Raw genomic sequence first — 12,776 nt, forward strand, 5'->3', positions numbered from 1 at the left:
TAGGGACTGAAGCACAAGGAAAGGCAAAGCAGTTGTGCTAGGCATTAAAAGGTTTTGAAATAGTGGATATGGAAAATTACTTCAGGGATATATTGCTTTCCTCTTTGAGTCGCACAAATACCCTCAGAAAGTTTGCAGCCAGCCCAGAGCTGCAGCTGAGTCCCCTGAGGGGAGGGATGTCATCCAGAGGGGCAGGACTGGGGAGTGGGTCTGTGTGAGCTCCATGAAGTTCAAGTGCAAGGTGCTATGCATGGGCTGGGGCAATCCCCAATATCAGAATTGCTGAATGAGTGGGCTGAGAGCAGCCCTGAAGAGAAAGACTTAGAGATCCTGGTTGGTGAAATATTGGACATGAGCTGGCAACGTGCACTTGCAGTCCAGAAAGCCAAGCGTGTCCTCGGCTGCATCAAAAGAAACATGGCCTGGTGTAAAGTTTTCTGGGTCTCCTAGGAGGTTGGGGGAAATTAGTGCCAGGGAGATGAGTAGAGAAAGTATTAGTGCAAATCCTAGAATGTCTTTTATAGTATAGCATGGGTGGAAGGGAATCTTGTGGCAGTCTGAGGGGATGCCTAGCAGATTGTTTGATCCTGTTTCGTGGAGGAAGATGAGGTTCTTCCCCTCTGCTGTGCTCTTGTGAGAGCCCACCTGGAGCCCCTGTCCCCACCACTGTGTCCAGCTCTGAAGTCTTCAACATGAGAAAGAATCTTGGAGAGGGTGCAGAGGAGGCCATGACATTGATGTGGGGCTGGAGCACCTCTCCTGTGAGGAAAAGATGAGAGAGTTGAGGTTATTCAGCCTGGAGAAGAGAAAGGTCAAGCGAGGCCTAATTGCAGCCTCTCAATACACAGAGGACACCTACAGAAAAACAAAGACTTTTTACCAGGGCTTGTAGTGGCTGGACAAGGGGCAATGGTTTTAAACTGGAAGTCAGCACATTTAAATTGGACATAAGGGAGAATTCTTTTGATGAGGGCAGTGAGACACTGGAGCAGGTTGTCAGAGGAGCTGAAGATATTCCAGCCTAGGAAGTTCTCAAGACCAGGTTGGATAGGGCTTGGAGAAACCTGGTCTGGTGAGAAATGTCCCTGTCTGTGGTGAAGGGGTTGGGCTGAATAATTTTCAAAGTTCCCTTTCAAGAAATCAATCTACTATTCTGTGATTCTGTGAATAGAAGATTTATATTTCCTCTGTATGTTTGTATACAAAGAGGCATATTAGTAATTCCTCCATCAGTCTTTCTTCATATAACAATCTATATCTTCTTTCATGTTCGTTTGCTTTTCTTCTTTATTAAATAGTCCTGGTAAAATATGAATGAAATTCGATGCAGACCTGATTCCTCACAAGAGGATCAATTTTTATGTGGAGACAGGTTCCTTGCTAGACTGCGTGGACAGGTATTTTTGACCAGCCATTTCCATCTCTGACACTCACAAGGCTTGTGACATTGCAGTAACTTGGCTGCTTCCAAACATCTTGAGAAATACTGCAATAACCAAAAGAACTTGGTTCAACCAAATGTGCTTATTTTTGATAAAGTGTGACTCATACCCCAAACAGCAAACTCCTTTGAGTTCCACCCTGTGAAGGGAGGATCCTCTCAAGGACATTGATGAGATGGGAATATTGACATAGAGATGTTGCTGTAGGCATTAGCAGTGTTCTGGACATTTTATACAGCCTTTATTTGAGCAGCTTCCCTCTAGCAACAGGGAAACAAAGGGGTAACACTGATAAACAATGATATATGGATGGCTGTGGTAAAAGGTGAGAGAGAAGATATTTGCCCAGAACTCTCAGGCCCTCTCCTTTGAAAGATAAAACTGTCTTTGAATTAAAAGGTGATTTTGTAGAAAATTTGGACTGGTCACACACTTTCTGTTTACAAGTTTGGATTTTCTGGTAGCAAATGGAACCTGGGTTGCTGCAGCACCAGAGAAGACCCATTTCTAGTTCAGTTTAAAGGCATTTTGCTGCATCAGTGCAAAGCACATAGTCCTGGTTTCAGCTGGGATACAGTTAGCAGCTGGGACAGTGTTGCAAGATTAGGATTTAGGATTGAGAATAATTTTAGTAACACTGATTTAGTTGTTCATGAGAAGTATTTACACTCTGTCAAGGACTGTTCAGCTTCTCACACTGCCCTGCCAGTGAAGAGTCTGGAGGTGCACAAAAAGTTGTGAGTAGACACAGCTGGGACAGCTGACCAGCTGATCCAAGGGATATTCCATAGCATATAGATCCAAGGGATATTCCATTCCATATGGCATCATACTGAACAATATCCTAGGGGAAGTGACTGAGTGGTGACCTGCTGCTCAGGGACTGTCTGGGCAGCTGTCAGTGAGTGGTGAGCAAACTGCATTGTGTATAATTTGTTCTGTATGTAATAGTAATAATACAACATTATTATTATTATTATTATTATTATTATTATTATTATTATTATTATTATTATTAATAATAATAATAATAATAATAATAATAATAATAATGATAATAATAATATCATCATTATCATTATTTCTTCGCCATAATTTTTGTCCTATTAAACTTCTCTATCTCAATGAAAGAGCTTTCCCTTTTTTCCCCTGTTCTCTCCCCACTCCACTGAGGGGCAGTGAGTGAATGGCTGTGTGGTGCTCAGCTGCCTGCTAGGGTAACCCAGACCCCAGTGTAGTGTGGCACTGATCAGCACTGCCAGAGGTTGGTGCTGGGTGGCAGCAGCCCTGTGTCCCACTCAGAGCCTTTGGAGGATCCCTGGGATTTCCATAGGCAATTATCCTCACACTCTGTAAGTAATTGTTCAAGCTGTTATTGTTTTTCTGTCTGTCTTATGACTGGTTCAGGGCTGGAGAATAAAGGAGTTTATTTGGCCTGGCAGGTCACAGGCTGTCCCCAGTGAAAATCAAGTCACCTTGCAATGATTGCTGTCTGGACCAGAGCACAATTACTGCAGCAGCTATTCCATAAAATACTCCCTTTAAACCTGATATCTGTAGAAATGCTGAAGGCAGCATTCACTCTCCGGGTTTTCAAAAGATAAATCTGTTGTGGAGATAAGCCTCTAAAATCATACTGAAGATTAATTTGAAAGTTTTGCAGAACAGGAGGTTATTCTGGAATATGTAACCAGTAAACTCTTGCATTTTACAGCTCCACTGAGCCAGAAATAAGAGTCCTTTGCGCTTTAAGATAAGTGAGATTCATCCTGTTTCAAGAAATGTCAGAATAACAAGCTGCTTGCCTCTTTATCTAGGAGTATCTTTTACATTGGTCAGTGATGGTCTTTTCACTTATTTGGACTGGAGCTGAGGTAGGGACAATAAGAAGAGATTTATAATGGAAGAAGAGATCTAACAAGAAAAGAGATCTAATGTTGGCAGTGTGGGATCACAGGGACATAGGAAGTGAAAAAGTGTTGTCAGGCCATGGGCAATGCAAAAATTCTAACTTTAATGTCACACATAGGCATTTGTAAATAGAGAATTGTATTATGTCCTCAAGAATTGTCAGTAACTTTTGGTAAAACTCTGGGAGGGCAATGTACATTCCTTATCCTCCACATTTGCCCACCAGGACCCCTGATCCTGGGTGTCTGTACTTGTCTTGGTAAGGTGAGCTACAGCCTGAGTTGTACCTGTGCTAGGTGTAGTGAATTTAGAGCTGCTTTGTGCTCACAGCTTTCTGTTCATGGAAACCAAACTGCTTGTCCTCCTGAGCAGTGTTTGAACTTCATGTCTGCTTGGTAGAGAATCCCACTGTGTGTGGGGGATAAAATGGGATGCTGAGCACTTCCCTCAGCAAACAGTCTGGTTTTGTTCCTGTGTCAGAAAGGATTTATTTGGGATTAACACTTCCCACTAGTCAATGGTTATGTTGCAGTGCAGACAATCTACTGATAAAGCAGAAGCATCTTTGCACATGTCACTGTTTAATTGACATTCACAGTATATCTTGTGTCATCACTGTAGTGCCATGACCCAGACAGAAGTCTTGGGGCTGTATTGGTAGGCTGTGATTTTTGGTCATGAGTCCTGAGAGCTGTACTGGGCAGAGCCTTATTTCCCCATCAGAGCATGTGAGAGCTCACAGAGCTGCTGTTGGCACTGACAGGGTTTGGTACAAAATAGGGCAGCCCTAAGTGTGTTTCATACCCATGGCCCAGGCAGCCTTCTGTAACCTGGAATGCAAGGGAGGGAGAGGAATTAAACCCCTGTGATTTAACTCATCCCTTGACAAGAGACTGACCTCTGATTTGGGATTGACAACCACATCCAAAGATACATAATATTGTGGGCCAAGTGCACCCAGGTGGGATTTGTGATTCCTTTCCTTTTCTAGCTCCACAATAATTTGCTGACAAATCTTGCTAAAGGACTTTGGAAAGTCAAAGACTTGGGATATTGTGAGTCCTGTAAAATAACAGTACTGTGTGTGAGTCCTGTAAAATAACAAGCTCCCTGGAAAGAGGAGATTGCACAGCCGAGCTGCAAAGCCTGGGATCAATACGGAGATCTGGCCTGGCCTGGGAAGGGTTGAGGCACTGCCTGTGAGAAATGGCTCAGCAAGGGATGCTTGTCTGCCTGGCTGCACATGACAAGGCTTGCTCAGGAGCAGTTCCTGCCCTAGGCTTGTTTTTACCCTCACAGGGCACTAACTCAGGGATCATCACTGCCTATGGGCAGATCACAGACCCCTCTGGCTGAGCTGGTACTGAGACTGCTCTGGGACTTGGCTGCTGAGCAGGTTTCTTTTGCAGAGCAGCACAGCCCTGAGTCTGTCACTGATGCTTCATTGCTTCTGCAGATACAGAAGGTTGTTTTTATGGCTGCAGGAGCAGAACCAAGGGCACCAGCAGGGTCTGAGTCACTTTGTGCTGCCTGAGCCACACTGCAGCACCCGCTGTACAAGCAGGGAGGGGGAAGGGGAAGCAGGGGCACAGAAACCTGCAGGCAGCTGCTCACTTGCCATGAGCAAAGCTGGGACTACAATTCAGGGCTCTTGAGTAGCACTCCCTCCACCCTTTTATATGCCTTTATCTCCCTGAAATAATTTATTTTTAGTAAAGCAAGTGCTAAAAGATTGAGTTAGGGATGGTATCAGAACACTCAGGTCTCCCTGGGCAGGGCACTGAATGTAATGCTTCACTTCCACAAGCACATATTCTATTTCTCAAATTTGAAATGTTTTCCTTTGCATCAAAGCATCCATCTGTTCAATATTCAGGAAGAAATACACTCACTGAGGGTAATCCAACAGCATTGTCCCACACCAGCCAGGTCTTGCGGTGGTTGGCAGGTTCTGACTCTCCATCCCTGTGCGACCACCTTGCAACCTGCTCCCCAAAGCTGTAGAAAGCACTGGGGAAATGCTCTTGCTGTGGCCCTGTACAGCCACTTCCATATCTGCACTCCTCCTGGCCCTTGGCCAGCTTTGCAGCACCACTTACAAGAGCCAAATTCGGCTCTTTCTACTTGGCTCTATTAAACCTCTTTATTTCTTTTCAGCTGGATCATTAGTTAGATGATTCTGTATTGTTTTTGACACATGCATTCTTCCCTGAAAAATTAGAGGAATCCCATTTATAGGGCTACCCAGTCACTGAGAGAACACAGTGACACAGCAAGTTATCAATTTATACCTGCTGAGTGGGCAGCCTATTTAATGTCTTTTTCTAACCAAGTATCACTTCCTCCAAAAGAGGTTGTTCCAATGCCTTGAGGACTCCCTGTCAGCAGATAATTTGTGCTTCTTGTTCTCTGACTTGCCACAAAATGAAGTCACTGTTTATTGCTGCTTGCATTTGACAGCAGCACACCCAGTTTGGTCCCATCTGGAGCCATAGAATGGTTTGGGTTGAAAGAGATCTTTAATGGTCATCTGCTCCCAATGCCCTGCCATAGCAGGGACACCTTCAGCTAGATCTGGTTGCTCAGGCACTCTCCAGCCTGTCCTAGAATGTAGAGATTGGGCATTTACCTCCTGTCCCAGTGGAACAAAGGGCACCAGGTCCCTCAGGGTCTCAAAGATCATTGAGAGCAATATTCTGCATCCGTTTAGGAAACCAAACACAAACCATGTAAACATGGGGATCACTAAGTGCCCAGGGTAGCTGGGAGGAACCACTTCATCCTCAGATGCACCAGCCCATCTCTAGAAATGCCATGGTTTGATCAGAGCATTTTCAAACCACTGAAGTCTGACACATCCACGGGACAGGTAAATCTTTTAAATCCATCAGCTGCAGAGACCACTCAGAGCTACACAGCTTTATTGATATGGCAGGAATGAGCTGGAAATAGACTCTGTATCCTGACTTTCCTCTCATCCCTGGCCTTCCACTCAAGGCTGGACTTAGCCCAGGTCTGGTCTACTTTTTTTTATGACAGGAGAGGGGCTGAGTCACTTTTTTAATATATTGACTTATTGAAAACCTCCCCTTATGTAAGCTTTCTATTTCTTGACACTCCTGACTTGCCAAGTATTCTAGAACTTGGTGCTGGGCAAGCCCCCACCTTGAATTATCAGGCACCTCAGAGAAACACCCACTCTGTAAATACAAGGGAGTTTCTGTTCAGCCTCAGATTCATAAAATGAACATGCCAGAACTTTCTGTCCTCCTGTTCCTGTGGCACAGAGCAATCCATCAGGCACAGGGACTGCTGTCCTGTGGTGCCTGGCTGGTGAGTTGAGGCTCACAGCTGGTGCAGGGCTGTTCCTGCTGGGTGACAGTGGGAGATGCAAAGCTGAGCTTTGAGCATGGTGGGAAAAATATTATTTTAACAAGTATTGCTGAGGTTGGATTTACTGAGGGAGAGGAGAAAAGAGGCGAGAGTCAGGAAAGTGTTCCCCCTCAGGCAGTGATTTGTGATGTGCTTTGTGATCTGGGATGGGCAGCTGGTGACGGCAGGGCTCCTGTGGGGCTCCTTGCTGCTTTCCTGTATGAGCCCCATAGCTGGAAACTGCTCCCTTGGTCCTCCACCAGTTTTAATAGGTTAAACCCCCTGGTGACATTTCACTTTGGCTACCACCACCCTGAAGCCTGCTCTCCCAACCATGGGGACAGTGCCCCCACCCAGCACTTCCTGTGTGCCACAGCAACCACCAGGAGCATTATGGTGACAAGTTTCACTGTCTGTGATACAATGGCAGGTAAAGACCAGCACCCCACTCTGTTGGGGTCAGATATGGTCACAGAAAGTCTCACAGAGTCTCTGAAAGTCTCTGAGGAAGCCTTGAAGCGATTTTAGTTTCACTAGGAAAGGGTGAGAGGAATGGAATTGTCAGTACTGTGCTCATACAGATAGGAAGGATCACATGGTCTGATTTCTCTAATTTAATGTCCAGTTTCTGTATGGCACCCATGGCTTTTGTAGTGAGTAGCACTAGATGGAAAGGGTAGTTCCTGGGAGAAGACTCTCCATAGCACCGTGTGCTCTGCAAACATGGCTTGATTTCAGAGTGTACAGATACACACATGGAGCCTGCTGCTCCCCTACTTGTTCCACAGCAGTTCTGGAAACAAACTTCAGAAAACATGGGCTGAAGCTGCACCTGGAACATGGTCCTTACAGCAACAAGAACAGGAGATACCATCCTCACAGCCTTTCCTTGCTGTTACAGTGCTCAGTTATAAAACAATCTGTGAGATTTCTAGCCAGCCTTGCCAGTCTGGAGACACACACATTGAGGAGCAGTGTACATGTTTACATCCACTCAAAAAAGCCCTGTTGGCAGCTCAAGGCAGGCATCCCATATGGCCTGAAGGCTGATTTGCACCTCTTCACACACTGAATCTTAACTGTTAAACTTCATAAGCCTGAAAACATTTCCTATGGAAAATGAAGCAGTGAAGACAAACTTACTCTCTACTTTCTCCTTCAACAAAGCAAAAAAAGAAGAGAAGAGAAGAGAAGAGAAGAGAAGAGAAAAGAAAAGAAAAGAAAAGAAAAGAAAAGAAAAGAAAAGAAAAGAAAAGAAAAGAAAAGAAAAGAAAAGAAAAGAAAAGAAAAGAAAAGAAAAGAAAAGAAAAGAAAAGAAAAGAAAAAGAAAATAATTAGGTCAGGGCAGCTACTGAATGGTCACCTCAGTTTTTGCCACTCAAATGCTAATTAAGTCCTCAATGCAGAGCCAGCTGAGCAAAGGGGATGCTATTGGATTGTTTCAGGTTTTTTGGGAAGCTTTGCCTAGTCAGAAAACAAGCTGTTTGAGATCTGGATGGTGTAGGGGGCTTGCAGCCTGCCAGAGAAGCTCTCTGCAGAGGTGAGCAGAGTTTGGCTGCCTGACAGGATGTTGGTGAACAAAACTGATCATCCCCTGAGTATTGGGTGCCCAGGACTCTCCCTGACAGCTTTCTCCTGCAGAGCTGCCAGTTCTGCATACTTGGTTGCAATTTCTAGGGCAGGGTAGGGAAACCACTCTGTGCAGGTCATGAATAATTTCTCAATTCAGCTCTGCAAGAGAGAATTTTTTAAAATAATTTTAGCAGACTGTGAGCAACCCCTCCACTGAAAGGGCTCCCTGATCTCTCCTGGTGTTTAGGATTTAATCTAGAACAGGGTGCTTTAAAACCTCACTTTGGTGAAAGTGCTCTGGAATGGCTGTGCTGTGTGGGGTGTCCCAGGGACCACAGCATTCTGCTGTCAGCCCAGCCTGCCTCCACTGGGTGTGCTTTATCCGCTATTATCCATGTTCCAATTCCTTCCTTAGTGGAGCTCATGCTTTCTAATAAGAAAGTTATTGAATCTTTTAAAGGAGGTAGATGGGTAAAGCAACAGGCACATCATTACCCAAAACTGGGAAAGACAAGATAGATGAGAAAAAGAAGGAAAAGAAACTGAAGAAGAGTATCCCCAGTAAAAGCCAGCACAAGAGTTCAGGGCTAATTACAAAATTCAGAAGGATGAGTGAAAAAAAACCCATTAATTTTCTGCTCCAGTGGAGAAAAGGGAATTTTGCATATGGTTTTTAAAGATACAGGAGCATATGAGATATCTGATTTAATTACCATTTCTCCTTTGAGCAGAGAAATCACTCAAGTCAAACAAGAGTGTGATGGATGCTGGTGAAGGGCAGGGCAGCTTCTGGACAGCTAGGCTGGAATCTTCTTCAACAGAAGAAAAGCAAATAAGCCTGACCTTCAGAGGCAGCCATTTCCCCAAATTCCACTGAGAAAAAACAAAAAGATAGAGAATTTTGACCCTGGTTGATCATTTGGGTTAAGCTGTCTACTGTAGTTTAATTTCTCTGCATTTTTCGCTTCAGCAAAATTACCGAAACCTCATGTGCTATGGGTACTTCATCACTGCACTTCATCACTTCATCACATACTCAATGATGTATTTTGGGAATAATGAATCCTTCTGCTGGGGTTCAAATATTTCATTCCAAAGGTGTCCTTAACGAGATGTTCAGCTCACAGTAATGGAGTGTCCTCTTTAAAGGCCAGGTCCCATCAGACAAGGTTAAGAACAATGTGAAAACTGTCTTTGGGAAGCGCAGAACAAAAGTGGTCTTGTGCCTCTGTAATTTGTTCTCAGCAAGGACTGAAGTAAGTCCAAGAGGAAATGTCAAGGAAGCAGATGTACTTACAATACTAGAGACAAGAGCTGTGACAATATGATGGTTTATTAACCAAGAATAACAGATACTAAGCCTTTGAACTGGGGAGGTTAGAGGAGTAGAAGGGGGAACCACAATCCAGAGCCTTGTACAATGACCTGCTATAGAGAGATGTTAGGCAAGCTATAGGTGGAAAATGAAAATAGAGAAAAGAAATTATGTCCTTATTAGAAAAGAAGTGAGTGTGAATACAAGAATACTTTAGACAGGCCTATTTTTTCAGAGAGTGGTTGCTAAGGCTGTCTGAAATCTAAACTTTTCAAGGTGTCCTCGTGGGTGTTGTATTCCTGCTGGCCTCTTAGCTTGGAGCTGCTGTTCAAGAGCAGGGCATGGCTTCCACAACAGACTGGCTCCTGCAGTTCTCTGCAGAGCAAGAGGAGTTCATGTTTGCACTGAGATAAATCTTTGTTCTTGTTCAGTGTTTACCAGATTGACTAACCAGGCACCACATTTGCTACCAGCAAGAAGCAAACTTAAATGCAAATAGAGCAAGAGGACACAGCCTCAAATGTGACCAGGGAGGTTTTAGATTGGATATTAAAAAAAAATTTCTTCACTGAAAGGGTTATCAAGCAGTGAAACAGGCTGCCCAGGAAAGTGGCTGAGTCACCATCCCTGGAGGTATTTAAAAGACATGTAGATGTGGCACTCAGGGACATGGTTTAGTGGTGAGCTTGGCAGTCTCAGGTTAATGGTTGGGCTTGATGGTCTTAGAGCTCTTCTCCAGCCTGATTGGTTCTGTAAGCATGGAAAGCCCATTCACCATGTAAAAGGTAGAGACTGAAAGAAAAGCAGCAGGATGGAGCCCTCAACAGTGGTACCTCAGTCCCACAGGTATGTCTAATACCCTCAGGAAATTCTTCCAAGCTTTAAATTAAATTCAGCTAATTATAGCTGAAGACTTTCTCTTGAAGGAAAAGAAATCAACAAGTCCTTTAATTCTTGTTTTGGCTGCTTCTGGGGAGTGTGATTATTATTCCTGGTAAGAGCTAGTCCACAATGCCTTGTGCTGTCTTTAATGATTTCTCGCTGCACAAAGTCATGGAAGTCTTTCACAGCTGAGCAGATGAGGGGTCAAGATCCCTGTAAAGGGAGTAAAGAGCTCTAAGAGGTGCAGGAACACAAGAAAGGACCTCTCTGCATGTAATAACTGTGTTCTTTATTTTGTAGGCCTGTGTTAGTATTTAGTAGATCTGTTCCCCAGCTCTTGTGTATTGACATGAGAAATGTCATTGAATAGAACCACTAATTTGCATCTGTTCAGGATGTGGCTTCCTTGTTGTCATGACTGATGATGCATAAGGATGCTAAATGTCAATGCAAAGTCCTTGGTTTTCTGCAGGAGGGACAGGGTTTGGAAGAGCCAAGGCTTGTGGGCCAGGGTGGATGGCCAGGGTTTGCAGAGATACTGTGGTGCTGCAGCTCTGGTGCTGCTCTTCCTGAAGCCTTCTCAGAGTTTGGAGTTTTTTGTCATTTGTGGCAGAACTGTGCACAATTCAAAAGCTCAAATTATAGGTTGCTCAGAGTGCATATCTGTATACCTGGTATTTCTTCTTCTGCATCTAGGGGAATAATTTTTTTTAAATTAAAAAAAAGCATGGAAGCAACTCTGTCAAACCAGTTCCTGCCTCCCAAGAAGGGCTAAAGGTGGAAAATTGGAAATACAGTTTATGAATCAGGTATGAGCAAGGCCCTCAGCAGTTTCATACACTTAGGAAGTTTGTGAGCTGGATGGATATCAGACCCTCTGCCCACAAACTCCATAAATGTGCCTGAAATCTCCTTGAATTCTCTAACTCAACGACCTTCTTTGCAATGTCTGATTTTGGTGTCTCACTGAAGAATACCTCATTTGTTCACAACCTCATTTGTTTTAAACTTGTTGCCTGATAATGTCATTGAGCACTGTGGTTTTGTGGTCTGGGGGTGAAACTGAGACACTCCTTCTCTATCCATCTTTCCATGTCACTCATTATTTTATAGCTCACTTCCAAAGAACACTTCAGGTGTGGTTAAACAATATAGTGAACCCAGATGTTTCTCAAGGATCACATGAGACTGAGAATTGGGAATGAATTCACCTTCCTGCTCAAGTGTGCTCCAAGAATGGATTTGTTTTTTCACTATCAGGCTTTATGCTGGATTAGGTTAATTTTGGCAAAAGCTTATGTATTATGTATGCTTTGATCATTCATGGAGAAGCATGATAATGAACCCATACCTGATTCAAATCCATGCCAGGTGACCCAGCCATGCATGGATTTGGTATTTATGATCTGGGAATGACCAGAACAGGAGAAACATCCTATGAGGTCAGATCCTGTATCCATCTGGCACTGTGCTCTTCTCCAGCAGTGGCACAAGGATGGGATATTCAGGGAGAGCACATGAGCCTGGGCACTTTCTGTGTCCATTCTCCTTAGCATGCAGAACATTTTTACATGAGTGTTAATGGAAACATCCCCATCCAGTTCTTTTAGTATTTTCAGTTTCGTTTCATCAAGCGCATCCTCATTCTTGTACTGTGTGTCATGCTGTGTAAGAATCAGCTTTGCTTTCACCCTATTTGCCAGTTTAAATTTACAAAATTTCATCCTTTTCCCACTCAGTCATCTCCTCTCCAAATGAAGAGTTACAGCTGTGTCAGTCTGTCATAAACTGACTTTTCCCACCCTTTTTCTGTGCCTTCTCTAACCCTGTTGCCTTATTTGAGATGTGGAGACCAAAGCTGTGCACAGAATATGAGATATTAAACTGATTTATTCTGTGTTCCTGTGTAATGACCTTGTGTAGGTTCACCAGTGATTTAAAGGCAAGTTGACACTCACTCCTTTCTTGCTGACACCCATCCTGACAGCAGTGTGGATGCTTTTACTGATGCTGCACATGAGCTGCTAATTCAGAGACCACCAGGGGTGACTCCAGGACCATCTTCTTGTGTTTGGTAGCAGTTCAGCATTTCTCAGGCATAATTCATTATTTTTACTGTACCACCTGAAAAGCACAAGCTATCATCTCTTTCTCAGGGTAACTCTGCCAGGACCCTCTTTTGATCACACTTCACAGTGTTTTCTCTGAATTGCCGAGTTTTAGGTTCCTTTTGAGATGGGAATACAAAGCAGCCAACTGTAGCCAGAATGCAGTAATTTAGT

Source organism: Zonotrichia albicollis, chromosome 1 (assembly GCF_047830755.1).
Source record: "Zonotrichia albicollis isolate bZonAlb1 chromosome 1, bZonAlb1.hap1, whole genome shotgun sequence".
Lineage (NCBI taxonomy): Eukaryota > Metazoa > Chordata > Aves > Passeriformes > Passerellidae > Zonotrichia > Zonotrichia albicollis.